The sequence below is a fragment of the Rhinolophus hipposideros genome, assembly GCF_964194185.1.
Source record: "Rhinolophus hipposideros genome assembly, chromosome: 17".
NCBI classification, from domain to species: Eukaryota; Metazoa; Chordata; class Mammalia; order Chiroptera; family Rhinolophidae; genus Rhinolophus; species Rhinolophus hipposideros.
In genome coordinates this window covers 45,518,422-45,540,614 of record NC_138063.1, presented here as the reverse complement: position 1 = coordinate 45,540,614, position 22,193 = coordinate 45,518,422, and the positions used below count along the sequence as shown (strand labels likewise).

The 22,193-nt window shown below is 41.5% G+C and overlaps 1 protein-coding gene and 1 pseudogene across 3 annotated transcripts in view; one reads left to right on the top strand and one right to left on the bottom strand.

Moving 5' to 3' along the window:
• Window positions 1-3,288: 3,288 nt before the first annotated feature.
• LPIN2 (lipin 2) overlaps window positions 3,289-22,193 on the top strand; it is a 78,716-nt gene continuing 59,811 nt past the window's right edge. For both annotated transcript variants that reach the window (XM_081078702.1, XM_081078701.1), the window contains exon 1: window positions 3,289-3,421. The gene's annotated coding sequence lies outside the window, so the exon portion shown is untranslated. The remainder of the gene's footprint in view (window positions 3,422-22,193) is intronic.
• LOC308509859 (small ribosomal subunit protein eS1-like) overlaps window positions 3,757-22,193 on the bottom strand; it is a 33,387-nt pseudogene continuing 14,950 nt past the window's right edge. Inside the window, exon 3 of the transcript in view lies at window positions 3,757-4,075. The product of the transcript in view is annotated as a small ribosomal subunit protein eS1-like (transcript). The remainder of the gene's footprint in view (window positions 4,076-22,193) is intronic.

Sequence of the window (22,193 nt, the reverse complement as noted above, 5' to 3'; positions counted from 1 at the left end):
TTGTCAAATATTTTTTGACCACCTACTATATGTGGAATAGGTGTTATTGTGATCTGTACGAGGTGGACTAGTAGCAAGAGAAAAAGAGACATTGACTGGGGTAGAGGCAGAGGCAGAGGGGAGTAGAGGCAACTAATGAAAGGTGGTGTAAAAATATAGGTTTGGGAGTCAAGCAGGCCTGGAGACAAAGCCAAGGATCACTGCTTACTAACTGTGAGACCTGAGACAAGTCATTCAACTTCTCCGTGCCTCAGTTCCTTCGTCGATAAAATGGTGTAAATGATAGCAGCCACCTCATTGGTTTGTAGTTAGAATTACTAGATGGCTCAGAAAATGCTAACAAGTTTTTGTTCTCACAGAAAAGATGCATAAACTGGAAACAAAATTATTTCTCTAAGGTTTATTCACCTTCCCTGGGAGCTGCCAAAGGGAGGACATAGGACCATCTCCCTTCCAACTTCAGGCTGGGGAGATTTTATTCTTACTGTAGGGAATATCATTCCCCCTCCCAGATTCCCTCAAAGAGACCCTTTCTCACTGGTCCTCTCCCTCCTGAGTTATATTGGTTGCTCAATGAGTTCAGAGTGTTGGGAGTTAAAGACAGGAAGGAAATATCTTGCAGGCAACTTCTGCTTTCCAGAAGTTCCTTGAGACAAGCAGAATGCCTGGGTATACTCTTTTAAGGGGTCAATGCATGGAGACAAATAGAAGTTAATATTTTATTTTAAAACTCATCCCATTGCAAAAAGAATAGATAAAGCATACCTGGTAGAAGGAGCAGAAGAGAAAATTTGAGAGAAAAATAGCTCTCTGGATGCCATGCTGCAAAGGAAACTTGGACTTTTTCCTCTAGGCAATGGATTGCCAATAAGTTATGCCATGGTCATATCTGCAATTCAGGATGGAGGGTACTTAGAACTGTGGAGGAATGAAGGGCAGGGAGACCAGCTCGAATATGCCTGCCGTGAATCATGAGACATGGTGAGAGAGGGCCTGACTGTTAGAGGAGTGAGGCCACACGTTGTGCAACTGTGGAGGACCCTGAAGGTGGCCAACATGGTAGTTCCGCAGAGAGATTAAGAGAATGAAAAGGACAGGACTTGATGGACATGGAATGGGAGGAGAGGGACATGAGACTCCCTCCAAGGTTTCTGGCGAGGATGACGAAATGGATGATGGTGTAATTAGCCAAGAGAGGGGATTCAGTAGGACCAAGCTTGAAGAAGCAAACATGATGAGCCTGAATTTGCATCACTGTGGGCCTTGCTGGTAGAGATGTCTCTTATACGTGGCTCTCAGAAGAGTTCTGGTTGATGAGAGGAGGAATTTAAAGAAGGAAATTGTGGTCAATAGTGTCTTACCCTACAGAGATTGTGCGAAAGAGGGCCTGAAGGGGATCCACTGTGTTTGGCAATCAGAAGGTTGTTGGTGACTTTAGCCTGAGCAGTTTCAGGGGAGGAGGAGGAGCAGAAGCAAGACTGTGAAGTGAAAAATCTTAGACTCCTCTTTCCAGGCTGGGAAGCAAAACTGTGAGATTAATTGATAGCCTAAGGGGGAATAAAGTCTGCTGTGTCTCCTCTGCTCCTCGTCTACATTTCTTCAGTGGTAGAAGACGCCTGAGCCTGATAAAACTAAGGGATGAACCCAGAGTTGAGGAAGAGGGGAAACTTAGCACAGTTAGGTTCTTCCCTTGGAGCTGGAGGGTGGTGAGGTCAGAGGACAGGTGAAGAAAGAGCTTCCTTCCTCTGACATTCCAATGGAGTAGGTGAAAATTCGGTGCTCCCCACACGCTTCTTAGGTGTCAGGGACAGGATGTGAAGGGATATCATGCAATAAATATTTAATGAGTCTCTACTTTGTTTAAGTGGTGGCATAAATTAGGTAGACACCGGAGAATGGGGAAATCTTAGAAATGTGAAGCACTCATCCAGAGTGAGGTATCAAATCTAAGGTTGGAGAAAGGGAGGGATGCCTAGGACTTCCTGAATGATCAAAGGAAGAAAGGAAGTTTGGCAGAACATTTCCCTCCCAAGGCAGAAGGTAGTGAAAATAGCCTGAAACAAGAAGTTTAAGTGGGAAAAATGGAAGAAAGGAAAGAAAATGAACAGTAACGGCATGTTCCAGGTTCCAGACACGAAGCTTTTAAAGTAAGCCCTTCGTAGGTAATCTTGTGCCATCCTCAAAACAATCCTGTGAGAACGGCCTTACTGTTTCCATGTTAGTATTGATGCAGACACTGAGGATCCAGCTCTTGTTCTTGCTCTAATTCCACTTCTCCATAGTGGAGTACAGTGCTTTGAAATATGGATGGAAAATTCCAGTCCTTGTCTTTCTAAATTTTGATGTCGCTTGTGAAGCCAGGTAAAAGGCGAAGAAGAGGAAAATTCCTCGTGTGCTTGGGCCAGTGAAACCACCTATGTCTCTTTCGGTACTTGGTTAAGGATGGGGCAAAGCTTGGCTGAGTGCTAGCTAAAGGGCAAAGGAACTTGGAAGAGGAAGTTCCTTTGGCAGAACCAGCCCAGGGGAGCCCTGTGACAAGGGCCTGTTCCCTGGTCCCTACAGCCCAGTCTCCACCTGTGGGAAGAAACTGTGCGGTGGCTGGGCTCCTCGCACAGGAGCTTTATAGAAATGCCTGTTTCTCAATATCCTCAAAGCTGTATGAATTATCATCCACAGGATGCCTACTGAGAAATTAAATGGCATTTGGAAGTAATACACGCACTTCCGCTCATAATAAAACAGGCTGCAAAAAGATAGAAACCAGTGTGCCACAATAATACACAGCGCTAGCAATCCATTTCTTTAAAAAGTATACATTTAAAAGGGGATGTAAGATTTGGGGTGGGGGAGTAGGGATGTGAAAATCACCCATCAGACGCGCTACTGGTGATCAAAGGGGGTTATAAACCATTCATGCCGTCTGCCTTTTGTACACTTTAATAATATTTCCTTTTTAGCAACTGGACTCTAAGTTCCATTTGACACGCTGCAGAGTTGCCATGGAGACCGGAAGAAACTTTATTTTTAGAAAAGTAATGCTCGGATTTACCTCAGCACGAGAGAGGTCAGGGCCCCCACCAGTCAGCGCAGGAGGCGGGCAGCGGCGGCATCCGCGAGCTCCGAAGCCCTGGGCCCCCGAGCGAGGCCAGGAGGGGGCGGTGCAGCGCGGCGTCACGTGACGGGGCGGGGCCGCGCGTCTCCCGCTCGCCGCCCGGCCGCTGCCGCTGCCGCGTCTCATTCATGAGGGCCGCCTGGCTCGGCTGCGGCCCAGGCGGCTCCCGAAGCGGCGGCGGCGGCGGGCGCCGGAGCTCCGCGCGCTCCCGGCCGGCCCCGCCCCCTAAGCTGCCCACAAGCGCGTCTTTCCTGGCTGGTCCTCGCTGCCCGCTGGCGCCGGCGCGGGCCGTGACTCGAGCCGCCGCAGGTAAGCGGGCGCCGGGCCGGGGTCCTCGCTATGTTGCGCCGCGCTCCGCCACGGGCGTCGTGTCTCTGCGCTCAGAGGTAGCGGGGGTCTCCAACAAGGCTCAGAGCTGCCCTCCCGGAGGCCCCGACCCTCTTGGGCAGCGCGGGCGGAGTGGCCCCTGCCCGCGCCCCCAGGTGCCCGCGCGGTCGCCTCGCGGTCACGTAGACGCAGCGCTGGGCTGGGACGGGCTCGCGGGGTCGGGCGGGGGGCGAGCCGGGAGTTGTCGGTTGAACTGGAGGGGGACGTGATGACTCTTTGAAAAATGCGGGTGCCCCAACTGCTGCCCGAGGTGATGGTCACTTCAGACCCCCCCACCCGCCCGGGTTTCTGGCGTGGAAGCTCGAGCTGAGGCCGAAGTGAGGCTTGGCCAAGCCGGTCACCGGGAGGAAAGCGCAGCCGGAGGCCGCGTCTCCATCCCGCCTCCGGTCCTGGGGGATGGGGCACCCTCGGCACGTGATCCGCGGTGAGGCCGGGGCGGGGAAGTGGCTGGTGTTACTCGGGGGCTGTGCGTCCCGCCTGCCTGCCTCCAGGTTGTAGACCGGATCCGAAGTAGGAGTAGTTTTTCTCGTCTCAAACCCCCGCCCCTTGGCCGATCTTCGTTTGTGTCGAACTTGGCTACAAACACGCGAAGGGCTTCTTTCTCAACTTTTAACCCGCACGGGTCATCGTTTTCTCCACTCGCCTGAACACATTAAGACTATTGTCACTGAAAATTTGAGGTTACATTTCGGAGGGATGCTTAATGAAAAACAGGGCCAGAAAAATCACCCTTCTTTTAAGAAAGTGCTGGAACTCTTGAGTATCTGGAAATGCCCTGAAGGCTTATTTAACAAGCCGCTAGGCTAATTTTAAATGCATATTTGAGGATTATTTTTCCAAACCTGGTTTTTTTAATCGAGAAAGTGTCTTGCCTTGGTGTCAAGCCAGGCCCTGTTGAAGCTTTGCCCAGTAGAGATGGTCAGTGTTACCATTTATTAAAACTTGGCCTCATTAGTTCATAACGCTTTGACAATACAAAGTCAGCTTTGAAATATGTTTTGAAATATTTACAAATTTAGTGGCATATAATGGTTTCTAAGTTGATACCGTGTTTCCCCGAAAATAAGACCTAGTCGGACAATCAGCTCTAATGCGTCTTTTGGAGCAAAAATTAACATAACACCCGGTCTTATTTTACTATAAGGCCAGGTACAATAATATATACTAAATATAAATGTAATAATACTGGGTCTTATATTAATCTTTACTCCAAAAGACGCATTAGAGCTGATTGTCCGGCTAGGTCTTATTTTCAGGGAAACACGGTAGGCTGAATTTGGTGGTTCTCAATGGCTCAAGAATGAAAAGTGTGGCAGGTGATGCTGAGGTGAGGTGCCGCAGGGCCCACAGTAAGGTGCAGGGGAGGGATTCCTGTGACTTCGCCCTCCTTGGGCTGGTCCCCTGGTGCAGCATCCTCATTTTGCTGAGGTCATACGCAGCCAGAGTATGAAAAGCACGGCCCGGGCAACATGTGGAAGAACGTTGGGCAGTGTGGATGGCTTCTTCTCTCCAATCCAATGTGCAGTTGGTTGTGGTATATCAGACTGAAGTATCTCCATGTCCAAATGTTGGTAGAGTGGCCATAGAATGCTACAAATGAGACATGGGTTCTGTTTTAGTATTTTATGGCATAATTGAGAACCAATAGAGAAGCTTTATGTTTAAGAGGAACCGGAAATAGGAGCCTGTGAACACCATTAAGCACTGTAGTAAAGTCACCGTTAAGCAGATAGTAGAGTCACCTGGGGCTTTGTGTCCTTGATGGCTATGTTGTTGTAGCAGTAAAGGTACTCATCACCCTGTATTGTAATTTCTGACTGGATTGTCTCCGGCACTAGACCAGGAGCCCTTGAAGGCCAGACTGGTTGCTGTCTGGTATCAAACACAGAGCCAGCTTTTAGAAGAGCCTTGGTTGATGTCTGTTGAATAAAGGGAGGAAGCAGCAGACGGTGTGTCCTTACCAGGGACCTGAGAGCCAGGGCACTTCCTGAATGAGTTCACTCAAGTTTCCTGAATTGTGAACTTTGGGTGAATAATCCTGGCAGTGCCAAGCATTAGTGGTGCTGAAAAGTTAAATTAAGCTGATGATCTTCACAGTGAACATTTTGCAATGTTTAGTTTAAATACGTTAGTATATGTGCTGCTGACTTGAGCACTAGTTTAAATATTAATATTTAGTTTAAATATAGCTTGGTTCTCTGTGTCAACAGCTATTGCCTCTGGTTATGCTTCTTTGTCTGCCTATTTCCTCACATACAGAAGCACAGTAACAGCCTGAAGCTTTGTCTTATTGGGAAGTAGATTCAGCTACCTCTGTTAGATGCTTGGCAAGTTGTCAGGAAGTTTTTATTTGTCTGACTTAAGTCTGCTCACCTTTGATTTAAATCCTTTCCTTTTTCCTCCGACCCCACTTACTGTCACTGTGTCTGTACATGTGCGCGCATATTGACTTGCCCAGTCACTAGGTAGTGGTTTGGGACCTTTATTTTGAAAGCTTGTTTTTATCTGTTTTATCGCCTTCACACATAAGTATGTCGTTTTACTTCTGGCTGAGCTCCAGAGTCTTCTGACCTATCATTTGCCTTCTTCATGATGAAACAACTCACAAGTTGGTAGGCGGAGCCTCCAGTTGAGAGAATCCTATATAAATTATGTCATATTAAAATGTTGAAGATGTTTATTACAGGTCGGAACAGTAAGCTTTATGGCTATATCTTGGTAAGAAGGTATTTGAATAAGAAGTTATCTTGGTGGCTTTGCTAGCAATTAGCAGCACTTTGGAATCCACCTCCCCTGCTGTCTGCTTGATTCTTTGTTATAGTAACACACTATATTACTACCAACACTAAACACTTTACATGTGTACGGTCCTGTACTCTTCAAGACAAATGTGTGAGGGAAAGTAGCTCACTCCTGGGGTCCAGGTAAAGCAGTTTGGTATTTTCAGAGTCAGTGGCAACCTGTGTGCAGTGGGGCCACTGCAGCTCTGCTGTCCTCACCTCGCCCAGGTGTTCTGACCAGTAACAGGAAGTGTGGCCCAGGTGGTCTGCTCCTCTGAAATCCTGCAACTGGATGATTTTGCTTTAAGTTTTTAGTCTATCAAGAGGGAAGGAGAACAAACAAAGAAGCAGTTAAGAGATAAATTGTGCTGCAATGCAAGATAAAGCCCCTAATGTGACTTTTAGTATTAGCATGATGATAAAGTATGCGTTTTTTTCTCATTTGATTCAATGACTACTATGTAGATTCTTTTTCCTTTAAAGCCTTTCAGTGCTAAATTTCAGTGGTCCTATTTGTCAGTTTAGATTGGTATTAAAATTGTTGGTAAGAAATGAGAAAGAAAGCCAGAAATTATTTAACTTGAAAAGCATAAGCATCACCTCCTTTTCCTATCTTCATTTCACCTCAGTATGAAGAGGATCTGACTGAAAAGACAAGGTGGTATGTGATTGTTAAAAAGGGGATCTTTTAAAATTTTTAGATTATTTCAATCAACTATGTAATTTGAGAAACTACATAAATGTAATAGAGAAAAGTGGGAGGGGGAGATCCCAGAAAGTGATATTTTAAAAATCTATTTAGAATGTGGTGCCTATTTTTGTAATCTTTGAATTTAGAACTTTATGATGTGTTTGTAAAGAAAATTTAAAGTGATTTATTTAAAGTTTTCAATTCTTAGCATCTTTTTTTTTATCTTTCCTGTTTAAGAATTTACAATGATTCATTCTTACCTGTTTTAGCAAATCTAACTTTCTCGTCTCAGTGTCCTCAACCCAGTTTTCTCCCTACCATCTCCACCTGCCTCAAACGTCGAATCATTTTCTTTGTACTCACTTTACTTAACTTCAGCTATTGGAGGCACACCTGTTTACATGTATTAATATGTTATTTTGTGCTCTCTGCATTGCTTTATGTTTGCTCTCAAGTATCCTGCAGCTTTCCTCTAGCTGGTAATCAGTATTAGAGTAAACAACTATTTCTCCTTAATTTTCAGACACTCCCTGTGGCCTGCACCAATGCCAGTTTGCCTCCTTTGTTTTCTGTAAATGTTGAACTAAGGAGAAGAGTAGAGGAGAGACGGAGAGTGTTGAATGGAACTAGTACCCACCCCTAAGAGGCTAGCCTTAAAGGTTTGTCAGATTCTAATAGGAAAAATAGGATTTGAGGAGGGGAAGAAGGAATGTTTAAACATGGGTACCTTTGGAGTATTGTTGAGACAGAGGCCCTGCTGATTTTAAAAGTAACTATGAAGAGGGAAGAGGAAGGGACGAATCTTCATAGGTTGATGTGCAGAAAGAGCTTAAATAGAATGAGCTGGCACAGCTGTGAGACCTGTTATTTGCAGTACATTGGAAACTTTGAAGGTCTGGTGTACTCTCTCCTATTGTTTTGATTTTTCATTTTTTTGATCACTTGTTAATTTAGTTGAAATTTTAAGTAACATTACAGTAGGTGTAAGTAAGAGACACAGATTTGAAAAGATGAAGAAACTTTATTATTAAAGACTGGTATTTCAAAGAAAAGGGGGGTTGCTACCAGGATCTAGGTTTAAATTTGGTTTTTTACATGGAAGCAACCAAAATGTCCTTCGATAGATGAATGGATAAAGAAGTTGTGGTACATATACACAATGGAATACTATTCGGCGTTAAGGAAAGATGATATAGGAGCATTTGTGACAACATGGATGGATCTCGAGAGAATAATGCTAAGTGAAATAAGTCAGACAGAAAAAGCAGAGAACCCTATGATTTCACTGATATGTGGTATATAAACCAAAAAGAACAAGACAAACAAATGAGAAACAAAAACTCATAGACACAGACAATAGTTTAGTGGTTACCAGAGGGTAAGGGGGTGGGGGGAGGGTGATGAGGGTAAGGGGGATCAAATATATGGTGATGGAAGGAGAACTGACTCTGGGTGGTGAACACACAATGGGATTTATAGACGATGTAATACAGAATTGTACACCTGAAATCTATGTAAATTTACTAACAATTGTCACCCCAATAAAATTAATTAAAAAAAAAAAATTTGGTTTTTTGCCTTTGGTGGCTATACGTAATTATTAGATGAAAAGGAGAAGCTGAGGATAGGGAAAGCATTGTTCAGAAACTCTAAAGTTGGAACTAGGTATTTTACTGCAAGGAAAAAGGTAAACATGGTGGTACCAAATAACTTTTTTAGTAATGGATTGAATTCTGTATTTACCTATTTCTGAAATAATAGGAAGGATAATTACCTAAAAGACCTTTTTTATACCTCTGAATAAACAATGGAGTTGTACAATGGCCAGGATGGTTCTAATCTAGTCAGTGTATATGTATTATGAATCATTGCTCCTAGCAAGATAACTAGGTTGGTGCAAAAGTAATTGCGGTTTAAAAGGTTAAAAATAATTGCAAAAACTGCAATTATGTTTGCTCCAACCTAATAGATGTGTCCAGCTGTACTTGAGAGGTGGTGTTTAAACTCATTCTAAAAGAGAAGCTTTCAGAATGAGTAGTCCTTAAAAGGTATTTGGGCATAATCTAGTATAAAGACATCTGATAATTTGATGATGCAATTTGTATTATTATCAACTATGAGATAGTGAAACCATCAGGTAGTTAATGTGAATTAAAAACTCTGAATTGGTGCTCCTTAAATTGTGGTATGGTACTTCCCCCGACAGTTGAGTCTGTATATTTGTGATCCTGATAAACTGATGTGTGCCTCTCTTCTGAACCAACATAAAACAAGGATATTTGATCTTACTGCAGAACCATAGGGAATATACTTTTTGTTTTTCTTAGGATGCTAAGTGTAATTATTTTTTACTTTGTAAAACAGCCCAAAGCCTCTGTCCACACATTATATTTCTTTAAAATCTCTTAATGTTTTTCTTTTTTTTTTTTGGATGAATAATAGGTACCAATTTGACTTTATAGACATAACATCTATTTATCCACAGAGACTCAGTCTGTAAAATGGTGCTGATACCTACTTTGTACAAACACTGCATGTTTCTAGGAGTTGTTTTATGTTTGCAGATGATTGTCATTATTATTACAGTTACATGGTTGAACACCTTCTTTGGGTGAGACGTTGTGCTTTATTGTAAATTACCTCAAGAGTTAAAACAACACTGCAAGGTAGAGATAATAGCCTCATTTTTTAGGTGAAGACACTGAATCTGAAAGAGATTTGCCAAAGGCACACAATTGTGTGGTGACATTGACCTAACTCCAGTGCCCCGATCCTGTGCCACCACGCTGCCCAGGAACTATAAGAATTCTTGTGCATCTATTTGACATGCTTAAATCAATTTTAGGGTTTTGTTTTGACTCTATTAGGTAGAACTGGAGAACTTATTTTTAATGTCAGCATCTATAAACTGCGAATAGAATAGCACCTGCTGCGAATGGGCCTTGGATTTCTATGAATCATTTATGTATGCAAATGCACCTGTGCCAGGGAGAGAACTGCGAGCCAAGAAAACAGTGGAGGTGATCCGGCCCCGCCACACCTACTTGGTGCCTGCTGTGGAAAGAGTGAATCTGAGTTTCCTCTGCCTGCCTTCCACAATGCAAACACATCACTGCTCAGTTGGTCCCAAGTGTTTAAAACATCACCCCCAACTCTAGCTACATACCGCGGTTGGGCTCAGCCTGAGAGGAAGGCGATTCTGTTTAGTGTTGGGAAGGAGAAATGGACTCAGTTGGACTTTTGAGGCATGGTGTATTGTTATCCAGCATACCTTCTTCAAGGATTTTCCCTGGTAATTTTGACTATTCCTGACTGAGAACTGTACTCTGTGATCCCTGGGTTACATAGGACTGGACTGTGTGTAGGAGCATTTCAGAGTTGGACAGTTACTCCAATCAGGAACCCTTGTCCTATCACATTGTGGGTAGCCAGCTGAAACCCCTAATATTGTTGAGTATCTGAGTTTGAGTTTTTGAGCAGATTTATTTTTTGAACTGGTTCTTTTTACACTATATTGTTTGACTCACTTGGTAACTTACATGTGTGGATAAGATTGGAGTTTTAATGGTGTTTTACTTTCATTGAATACATTGAATAAGTGAGTGATTTGGTGTTCTTCAATACAGAAGAACCTCTCATTAAATGTAAATACATTCATAGACCTTCAGTCATTCCCAAACTCATGAGTACGCTTTTGGTATATGGTTTACTCAGTTGTATCGACTGTAGTATGGAGAGAGCAATACTTAGTGATGGACCAATTCTGAGTATTAGATGAGGTTATGTACCAAACCACAGCCACCGTTGCCTAGAGACCGAGGCAGGGCAACAGGCTGGAAACTCTTAAAAGACCCGACGACAGTGTGGAGAGGCACAAGGGCAAAGGACAAAACGGTGAACACAATATCCCTTTTGCTCTGAGGTAGCTTACAGTCTTGTAGGGGAATCAAATAAGTCTACTTCTATATAAAGTCTACTTCTATGAAACTGTGGTAGGGAGGGATTGAGAAGGGAGTAATAGCATGAGTGATTGAAAGTTAGTCACAGGAAATATCTTGGAGAGAGCTTCTGTGCTTGTATTTTTAGCATGAGAATATGTTTAGTTGAAAGATGTTTGTCGCAGATAATGAGATTGCTTCACGTACTTGCTTAAAATTTCTATCTTGACGCAGAACTTTTAAGTGTCAAAATAGAAAATATACTTTTATAAGTTAGTAATATTGTATATAAGTCTTACGTACTACATATGTTTATACATTTAAGCCTTGTGAATTTGCCATCAAAATTTTGTTGTCCAGGCCTGTAGGTGGAGCCTTATCTCTTATCTTTGTATCTAGAAAGCAGAGCTGTCTTCTGTACTTGGTGTGCATAGTGCAGTTAGGTGAATACTTCACTGGAAGAAAGAAATTCTGTTACTAGTTAGTGAAGTTGCTAAGTAATCAACATGTTTCTATGAACTCTAATAATTGTTTTTTATGAAAATTTCCCTCGATTAGAAAACTACATGAAATTTTATTCTCTGCTAGTTGAAAAACACTAATATACCTGTATTGGTGGCTGATTTTTTTTTTTTTTAATCTTTTGAATGTCATCCTTTTAACTGCTGGCTAAATCTTTTGCTGGTGTCCTTGCCATAGAATGGAAAAAGGCTTTTGTGTTAGGACATTTTCTCACCCCAAGTGAATGAACCAGATAACTTGATAGGAATTTAGCTGTATTTAAATTTCCTGGTTCATTTTGTCTTGTTAATGAGACATACCTAAAGCTCAAATGGACCACAGATGCTGATCCTGAGAGTTGGTAAAGAGCTTTTCCTAATTAAAAACAAAACGAAATCCACAATGCTTATATTAATACTTGCCTGATGTTTTATTTTTTATTTTTCCTAGTTTCCTTCCTGTCAATATGATTCTTTGTCATAAGGCTGCATCACATAATAGTTCAATTTAGCTTTAAAGTTTTAAGTTTTGATTTTAATGTGTAGTTTAAAAATTCAAATAGTACTTTGAGGTATATAATGGGAAACAGTCTCTTACTCACTGCTGATTACTGCTTATTAGAAGCAGCTTCTTTCAAGTCTTACGTGTTTCTTGTGGGTAAAAATTTCCATGTTTGTATGCTTATCGTACGATAGCTTGGTTTTGCGATTTTAGACATTGTCTGTGGATTTCCTACTATGCAAGATGAGAATTCATCTCTTATATAACCCTCCTTACACACATTTTCTTCTATCTATCCCAATATAATTTTATCATAATTTTTTATTTTCTCAATGTTCATTGTTTATGCTGTAATGACTAAATATTGTTCAAAAAAGCATGTGCAATAATTTAATTTCTTTACCAGTTCAAATTTTTGTTTTTTCTGGACTTAAATGTTTTGTTGACTTCTGCTTCTCAGTACCAATCACAAATTCAGGCCCCCAGTTTCTGACAGAACTACAAAACTCCACAGTGCAATCAACATCTTCCCTGAATCCCATTAACTTCTCCTGAATTGGGTCCCGTTCCCAGATATTCCTCTTGGCATGCTTCCTCATTTTGATAAGCACATCCTCCTGTAGCTTTTTTGAGAAAGGGTTCACAGAAGGTCACTTCTGTGAGACCTTACCTGTGTGGAAATTTATTCTAGTCTCATACTTGATAGTTAAGCTGGTTAATAGAATGCTAGAATGGAAGTTTTCCTTTTTAAAAAGTTCCAAGCTGTTAAATTTCTGTTTCTCTCTCCTTCTACTTCCTTCTCTTTCTGTCTTTTCCCCTTCTCCCAAATTTTTATTTTTATTTTATTTTTTGCACTTTACTATATTTCTTTTTAAAGTCTCTCCTTATTTTCTCATCTCTTGATAAAGTACCTTTGTTTGTGATTTGCAGTTTCTGTCCCTGGAGCATTCATGGTCAGGAAGTGAGTGGAGCACCGGGGCTGTACCCTCTTCACCTGGCTTCATGGTGAACCCATAGTCCTGGCTTTGTTTTGTGCTTGCACCTGGCTCGCAGGCACGTATGTCACCAGTCTCTGTAGGTCAGAAGGGCATAAAAACACAGAGAATGTAGTCAGTGCTTCTCAGGCCTAGTGAGGCTTCACCCCACAAGCAGATCATCTGCAGCTGTGTGTCCTCATGAAGAGTTTGGGAGGCGGCCATCACTGCGATGCAATAGCTCTGACTGGAAGTCTGCTGTACATCCTGCTCTGTGTCGCCCTGCCCGCGGGGACATTTCTGAATCCTTTGCCCTTCAAGAAACCAAGGAACCTTTCACATTGTCTTTCGGCATCTTTATCTCTTGACTGTTGGTGGGGCCCACAATAGTACAGGTACTTCTCTGTCCTTTGTGCTGGACATTTGATGGGAACTTTTAATTTGGAAAATCATATCTTTGATGCTGGGAAATTTTCCTGTAGTTGTCATTTTTGTTTTGCCATAACGCCACTAATGGGGGCTTTTGTTTTGAGCACTTTCATATATTCTGGTCTTTTATTTTTTATTTTTTATTTTCATCTTTCAAAAACTTAATTTAACTTTTCATTTCCTGTCATTTTCTCTATTCTGTTTGTACTTGTGGGTTATCCCTTTTACATATTTTTTGCTGTTCTGTTCAGTGAGTGTATTAGTTTGCTAGAGTTGCCGTAACAAAGTATCACTGACCGAGAGTGGCTTAAACAATAGAGATTTATTGTCACAGTTCTGAGGTCAATGTGCCAGAAGAGTTGCTTCTTTCTGAGGGCTGTAAGGGACGTTCTGGAGCTTCTGACCGTGAGCTGGCTATCTTTAGCATGTCTTGGCTTGTACCTGCAGCACCCTGATCTCTACCTTCATGTTCACATGGTTTCTCCCTGTGTTTTGTGTGTCTCTGTCCACATTTCCCCTTTTTATGAGGAAGTCAGTCGAATTGGATTAGGACCCACCCTAACGACCTCATTTTAACTTGATTACCTCTGTAAAGATCCTGTTTCCAGTTTCAGAATTGAAGATAAATTCTGCACCTAGAACTCATGTAGCGAAACTTGTGATTTATATGTAATATTAAGTTTTATAGAAAACATAGAAGAAAATATTTACCTATGCACAAACAGTGTGGAATGTGAAGTTTTAAAGATGGAAGAGTAACAAACTCTGTGGATAACACCAAAAAAAAAAAAGGGTCCTGTTTCCAAATAAGGTTAGATTTTGAGGGGTTGAGGGTTAAAACTTCAGCTTATTTTTTTGAGACAGTTTTCAGTTCATAACAAGGAGTTTCAAGAGGGAATGCAGATGAAGTGTGTGACTTCCTCTGTGTTTAATAGAATGCCTAGTTATAGTAGTATTTTTAAAGATGCTTTTAGTCACATCTGTCTTCACTGAAGATCAGAAAGCAACTCTCGGGAAGTAATTTTTAGATTACAACTGAAGATTTTAGTCCAGACTTGTGTGACTGTGAAAATTTCCGTTGGTTTCCTAAATGTTTAACTCAGTATCTGAGTCACCTCGTTTTCCACTCTTTGTTTCTAAAGTAATTTGAAGGTTGGCAAAATGACTAAAGAAAGAACAGCAGCAGTGCCTCGTGAGAAAGTAAATCACAGCATGCATGATCGCCAGGTTCTAATGCTGTGTCTCCCATGTTACTTATACCCTGTTTCTTTTCCAGATGTGAACCTTCCTGGACTTTGTTTTTTAAAATTCTGTCATTTTCTTGTTTTTGGCTCCCTACGCCCTTTACCTAAAGTAGCCCCCTCCTGCCTTTCCTTCCTTACTTTCTGACAGCACCACTCGCTTTAATTTCCTTCATAATAGTTATCCCAGTCTAGAATTTTATTTTTTATTTGTTGTGTCTCTTCTTCCATTAAAATCTAAGTGCTGTGAGAGCAAGTACCTCGTCAGGTAAGTTCACTGCTTGACCGCAGCTCAGAATAGCGTGGTGTGTGGCACATCAAGGTGGGTGCTGCTTTTCAACAGATCAATGAGTGAAACAGGCTTTCTTTTCCAGCATTCCAAAATGTTGCCTCCCTGACCGCTGTTCTTGGAAGTCCCTTCTCTCTTGTTGAAGTTGCTGTGTGTGCAGGTAGGCTTGGGATTACACACAGACACAGACTTACCTGGCGTTTGTTTTGCAAAGCTGCATACAACTAGGACATACCTCCAGCTGGAGTGATGGCAGGTGCTGACAGCAGCCGTGTAGTTGGACGCTGTCTCCACAGCCTCTCATTGTATCCAACCAATGTCCTCCCAGAACCAGGAAAAGGAGATCCCCCTCCTAATCTTTCTGAAAATTCTACTGGGATCCCAGTAGGCACTCTGCAAAATAAAGCAGGACATGAAATTCATGCTGTATTGTAATTGGCGTTGGCATCTCCACAGCCTCTGCCCATTTCCCCAGGGCCCTCTGCAGACACCTGCCCGGGATGCCTGGCGTTGCGAGCAGGATCTCTACATGGCTGTACAGGAGTTCACATCCCTGTTCTTGGCAGGGAATTGGATTAGAGCCCTGGTTGCCATGTTCTGTTTAACTGAGAAAGATGGACCCGGGCAGTTCCAAACAGGCGGGTGGAGAAGTAGTGAATTTGTGCTTCCTGATCTAAAAGATTTCCCTCTAGAAAACTGGAGGGCTGCATTCCTGATAGTTAAATGCAAGAGAGATTGGAGCTGTTTGAAAAAACTGTGTTACAGGAACTGAGGAATTCTCCTGGTCACTTTTATGAGCTCAATTAAATAAAATGAGAGTTTGGTACTTGTTTTTTGTTGTTGTCTTATTTCTTTTAAATTAGTGTGCTTGTAGTAATCAGGAAAGATCCTCCTCTTCACGTACAGGAGTCGTTATAAGATGATTGATGCAGTACGTGAGCTTGATCAGATTGCTTACGTCAGCATTTAACTAGAATCATGGCACTGTCTTGATTTCATCCGGGCACACTGAAGGGTTACAAGCACAGTGGCTTGGCATTCTAATGATGTCCCAAAAGTGATTGCTGTAGCTTTGACCTCACTGATATTCCTTTGAATTTTCAGTTAGGTATAGAAAAATACAAACCTCCAAAAATGAAGTGTACATATTCATGAAGTGTTGAATCTGGCATCTCTTATGCAAAAGCTTACAGTCAGCTTTGACATTCTTAACAGATTTAGAGAACTTGGTATCTGTGGCAGGGTCTCTATAAAATCAAATGATTCTTTCTGTGTGTGACGGTGAGGAATCTGGAACTGGATGTGGTTTTGTTGTTTTGGGATATATATATGGATGAGGTGTGATCAGAAACTGTGGTGAATGTTTACATTGAAAAAATTGCCATTAATCCCCTTCAGAATAATCCCCCTCGCTTTGAACACACGTATCCCATCATTTTTGCCACTTTCTGAAGCAGTTCTAGAAGTCCTTTTCATGAGTGTCTTTAGTTGTGCTGTTGTGGCCGCCTCGATGTCCTAAATCGATTCAAGACATTTACCTTTCATAGTCATTTTGACTTTGGGGAAGAGCCAGAAGTCTCATGGTGCCAGATCCAGTGAATAAGGTGGATGAGGACACACTGTAATGATAATATTTTTATTTGACGGAGATTGCCATACCATAGTCGATGTGTGAACATGGAGCCTTCCCGTTGTGATAAAAAAAAAAAAATGGTGAATGCTGCTACCGAGTGCCGTCCAACGGAAAGGCAGGGCTCTTCAATACGGGAAGCGGCATGTGGAACCTTGCTAACAGTGTGTGGCAAGTTTCAACTTGTTCGGTGCAGTCAGTCAGGTGTGAGCTATGGTTGAGAGAAGGTGTATTTTAAAGCGTGCCATAAATCCTCCATCATGACAGCTCTCCATGTCACATATCGCTTCTGGTACAGCAATTTCTGTCAAATAAAAACATTTGATGAGGTGTGTCCTCATCCACCTTATTCACTAGATTTGGCACCGTGTGACTTCTGGCTCTTCAACAAAGTCAAAATGATTCAGGACATTGAGGCAGCCACGACAGCACAACTAAAGACACTCACGAAAGGGGACTTCCAGAACTGCTTCAGAAAGGGGCAAGAATGATGGGGTAAGTGTGTTCGAAGTGAGGGGGCATATTTTGAGGGGGATTAATGGCAATGTGTCTTTTACTGTAATACATTTTTTTTATTTAAACATTCATATTGTTTGATCACACCTCATATGATATTTGATACATACATACGTACATATATAACATACATAAATACATACTGTCCTAGGATGTGAGCAAATAGTCAATTCTTCCTGCAGGCTCACCATGCTTATTGAGATGGAGTGATGGATATTGATAATTCATGAACATAATTCATGATGAAAAATACTCTATTTAAATAGCAGGTACAACATGTTATTAATAAATCTAAAGTTTACCCATAAAAATCTAATTACCCCAAGTTCTTCAGTTTTGTGCTTCATTACAAATGGATGATAAGGAATCCGTTGGTACTCCTGTTGAAAAATGTAACTGCAATGGAATGCTACTCAGCCATAAAAATTGAAATATTGCCATTTGTGACAACATGGGTAGATCTTGATAGTATTAATAGTACCCTGCTTCCCCGAAAATAAGACCCAGCCGGACCATCAGCTCTAATGCGTCTTTTGGAGCAAAAATTAATATAAGACCTGGTGTTCTACTCTGTTCTGTTCTGTTCTATACTATTCCCAGTCTTATAGTAAAATAATACCGATAATAATTTTTGCTCCAAAAGATGCATTAGAGCTGATGGTCCGACTAAGTCTTATTTTGGGGGAAAATAAGTCAGATGGAAAAGGACAAAAGGCATATGATTTCACTCATATGTGGACTATAAAGCAAAGGTAATGAACAAAGTAACAAACTCATAGATACAACAGAGTGGTGGTTATCAGAGGGGAAAAGGGTGGGAAAGGGCGAAGTAGGTAAAGAGGGTCAAATATAAGGAAACATGGGTATCGAATTATAATCTTGTACACCTGAAAATTATGCATAATTAACCAATGTTACCCCAATAAATTCATTTAAAAATATTTTGCTGAAAAATTCTTAAAACTGCATTTCACCAAAGCAATTTCCAGGAGGAAAGATTATAAGGAGAAAGAGGGGTAAAAGTGGAACATATAAGAATGACAGAGATTTGTTTCCTTTTCACTTTAGCTGTGGAATTTTTTTATTACAAGATTTATGCATGGTGTTAAAGAGAAAAAGCACAGTGTCAAATGGTGTTACTTGTGCTACAGCCATGATATTGAGGAAAAAGTGAATATAGGAATTATATACAATAGAGTCACTTTAACGAAACTGCTAAAATTATTAACTTTATGAAGCTTGAGGCATGAGGAAAGACTTGATTCTTGTTCTGATTAGCCTGGAAACTTTTTTGAACTTTCCAGTCCTGTGCCAATGCCTAGATATACATCTGGATATATACCAACCTCCAGATAACTCTTTGATGACCTCACGTATCCAGACCCCCTGACATCCATTATCCAGATCACCAGACATAACCAGACCTCCTGGTGCCCATCTTCTGGACCACCTTGCATTCATCATCCTGACTCCTGAACCAACCCTAGGGCTAAGAATGCAGGACTGATAAGTCTCAAGAGTGTACTTTTAGTAAAGAACTCTTAACTTTTCTTTCTTCTTTGGAATACTTCTGGGTTTTTGCCTAGCTGTTTTCAAACTCTAAGACCCTTGAATAAATCTTTATCATTAAAAAAATGTGACTGAAGGAATGTGACAAAAGACTTACGCAACCAAATAAATGTACATTGCCCACTTTAGTGGCTATATGTGCATTTCTATGGTACAGTCGTTCTCAGAAACATTTTGGAATACCACTTTCTTTTAAAATTGTTTTCAGAGTCTCAAAATATATCGTTTTATATTCAGTAGTGGATATTCAAAGTAGGTTGGGTTTTTGGAAATAGCCAGAAGTCTTTCATTTTTATTGGGGAGGGGTAACAGGACTTTATTGAGGAACAGTGTGTACTTCCAGGACTTTTTTCCAAGTCAAGTTGTCCTTTCAATCTTAGTTGTGGAGGGTGCCGTTCAGCTTCAAGTTGTTGTCCTTTCAGTCTTAGTTGTGGAGAGCGCAGCTCAGCTCCAGGCCAGTTGCCATTGCTAGTTGCAGGGGGCACAGCCCACCATCCCTTGCGGGAGTCGAACCTACAACCTTGTGGTTGAGAGGATGCGCTCCAACCAACTGAGCCATCGGGAGCTCAGTGGCAGCTCAGCTCAAGGTGCCGTGTTCAATTTTAGTTGCAGCGCCCACCATCCCTTGTGGGAGTCGAACTGGCCCATGTAGGAATCAAACCGGCAACCTTTGGTGTTAGGAGCACGGAACTCTAACCACCTGAGCCACCCGGCCGGCCCCACTTTTGTACTGTTTAAGAGTTGTGACAATAGTGATGACAGTGATTTTTATCCTGGGTAGCACCTACATTTAATTTAAAGATAGTTCAGAGGAAAAAAAAGATTACTAATAACATGCTGAACAGTGGCATATCGATCGGATTGATTTATTGTGTCTTTCACAGGTCATTAAAAGACAGCATCCATGTTAAACAGTGGTAGAGTGTTGATGTGACTTAACAGTTTTACACCAAAACTTGGAAGAAAGGAATACACTGGGGAAGATGTCTTACCTGCCTCTTGGGGAGGCTGGTCTGATTTGGACCCAGTAGGGTGTCTTGGGGTAGTTGGATCCAGTAGTTTTTACCTTAAGGCCATTCTGTACATCCCTAGGTTTCTTCTGACCCGTGCTATTCTTATGTTGGCTATTTGGAATGTGAATTAGACCCGTACTGTTTGTACAAATAGGCTGAAGGTTGGACCTCAGTTAAATGGGCTACAGGGAATGGGGAAATGGTTTGGGAAGTAAAACAGGGATAAAAAGACCTGTTGATTGAAATGGGAATTAGATTGTTAGTCACTTGTTTAGTTTCCTGTATCCCTCATTAAATAGTGAGCTCCTTGATGGCAGGGTTCCTAGCTTAACAGTCATCTGCTAGGCACCTATGTGGCATAGGCCTTGCAGGTGTTCAATACATTGTTTTTTAATGAAAAGAAGGAAGAGAACTGTTGTTTATCAAGCTACTAGTACTTTCCAAGTGCTACCTCACTGAGTCCTGGAAGCAGCCCTCCTCCCTGGTAGGTATTGTGACCCAGGCCCTATGGAGTGGTCATATGAAGCTCAGGTCAAACTGAACCCAGAAAGGTTAAGTGCTGGGGAAACTTAGTAAGTGGTAGAGCTATAATTTAAAACTCAATCGTGTAAATTAAAAACCAAACTATGTGCCTGACTGGCCCACCCCTAATATTTGTGAGGGTCCTGCCGGAACAGGCATATAAATACAGAGCCATATACCATCTGTTTAAACTAGTGGTTCTCAACTGGAGGAAGTTCTGCCCCCAGGGGATACTCAGAAACGAGTGGAGACTGTTTTGGTTGTCCCAACTAGGGAGAGTGCCCCTGGCGTCTAGTGGGAGGCCAGGGATGCTGTGCCCCCCCACACCCCAGAAAGAATGATCTGACTAATGTCACTATGCCGAGGCTGGGAATCCTTGGGCTAAACTATTAAAACTATGATTCGAATCACGCCGTGGCCTGGCCAACATTCCCAGCAGTGGCCCTTTCCCAGCGCTGTCCCTTCCTGTGAACGCCTGAGCACCAGCACAGATCTGCTGGGGGAGTGCGAGGTGCCGGTCTAGGAGGGCACTCGGGCTTGTGCTTCCCTCCTGTTCCCTCAGCTAAATTGTTTTCAGAAAACATTCCTAGAGGTCTGAAAAGAAGAAAAATAAATGTCTTTTTATTTTGGGTTATGATATTGCAGGGCCTTCCAAAGTGCAGGTCCGCCCCCCAGCCCCAAGGCCCCTCTTGCCCAGGGTTAAAGGCAGTATTGGCACTTGGCATGCAGTAGGCACTGGAAAATGTTTGTTAAATGAATATTTCCATAGCAACATCCTTCCTGAATGATCGGCATGCGTTTATAGATATTATGTACTGTTTCATTTTAAAGGTGTTACTACTATCTGATGTAAGACTAGATTGAGCATGTTTTCTCTACTTTAGTTGGGAAGTGTTTAATTTTTCTGTACCTGCATGTTCTCATCTTTCAAACAACAGTTTGGATTAGAATCGGGGGCTCTTAGGGTCCACATACCAGCCATAGAGTCATTCCACAAGATCCGAAAACCACAAAATTAGATGCATGGCTGTGTGGATATACACACATAACTGCTCGTGTGCATACTTTCTGTAAAGATGGTATATTCAGGAGCTTTGTTGGATTCTACCTTTTAGCAGCTGTGAATAATACTGCCATGAACATTTGTTTACAAGTATCTGTTTGAGTCTTTGTTTTCAGTTATTTTGGATATATATTTAGGAGTGGTATTGCTGGATCATATAGTAATTCTATGTTTAGCTTTTTGAGGAACTGCCAAATTATGTTCCACAGTGCTGCACCATTTTATATTCCCATCAGGTTTCAGTTGCACAAAAGTTTCAATTTTTCTACATCCTCAACAACACTTATTTTGGTTTCTGTTTCCTTTTTTTTATACCCATCCTAGTTAGTGTAAATGGTATCTTACTGTGGTTTTGATTTGCATTTTTCTAAAGATGAATGATGTTGAACATCTTTACATGTGCTTATTGGCCATTTGTATATCTTATCTGGAGAGATACTTATTGAAAAGCCTTTTGCCCATGGTATAATTGGGTGGTTTGTCTTTTTGTTGAGTTGCAGGAGTTCTTTTTATTACCTGGATATTAAATTTTTATTAGATATGCACGTATGATTTGGAGATATTTTCTCCCATTCTGTAGGTTGTTTTTTCACTGTGCATCCTTTCATGCAAAAAAAAGTTTTAAATTTTGATGGAATCCAATTTATCTACTTTTTGTCATGCATGCTTTTGTCATCATATCTAAAAATTATTTGCCAAATCAAATCATGAATATTTACTCCTATGTTTTTTTCTAAGCATTTGTGGGTTTAGCTCTATAATTAGGTCTTTGGTCCATTTTCAGTTAATTTTTCTATATGATGTGAGGCAGGATCCAACTTCATTCTTTTGTATGTGGAAATCCATTTGTCTCAGCACCATATGTTAAAGAGACTATTCTTTCCCCATTGAGTGGACTTGGCACCCTTATCAAAAATTGGCCATAGATGTTTGGGTTTATTTCTGGACTCAATTTTATTCCATTGATCTGTATGTCTATTTTAATGCTAGTACTACACTGTTTTGATTACTGTAGCTTTGTAATAAGTTTTGAAATC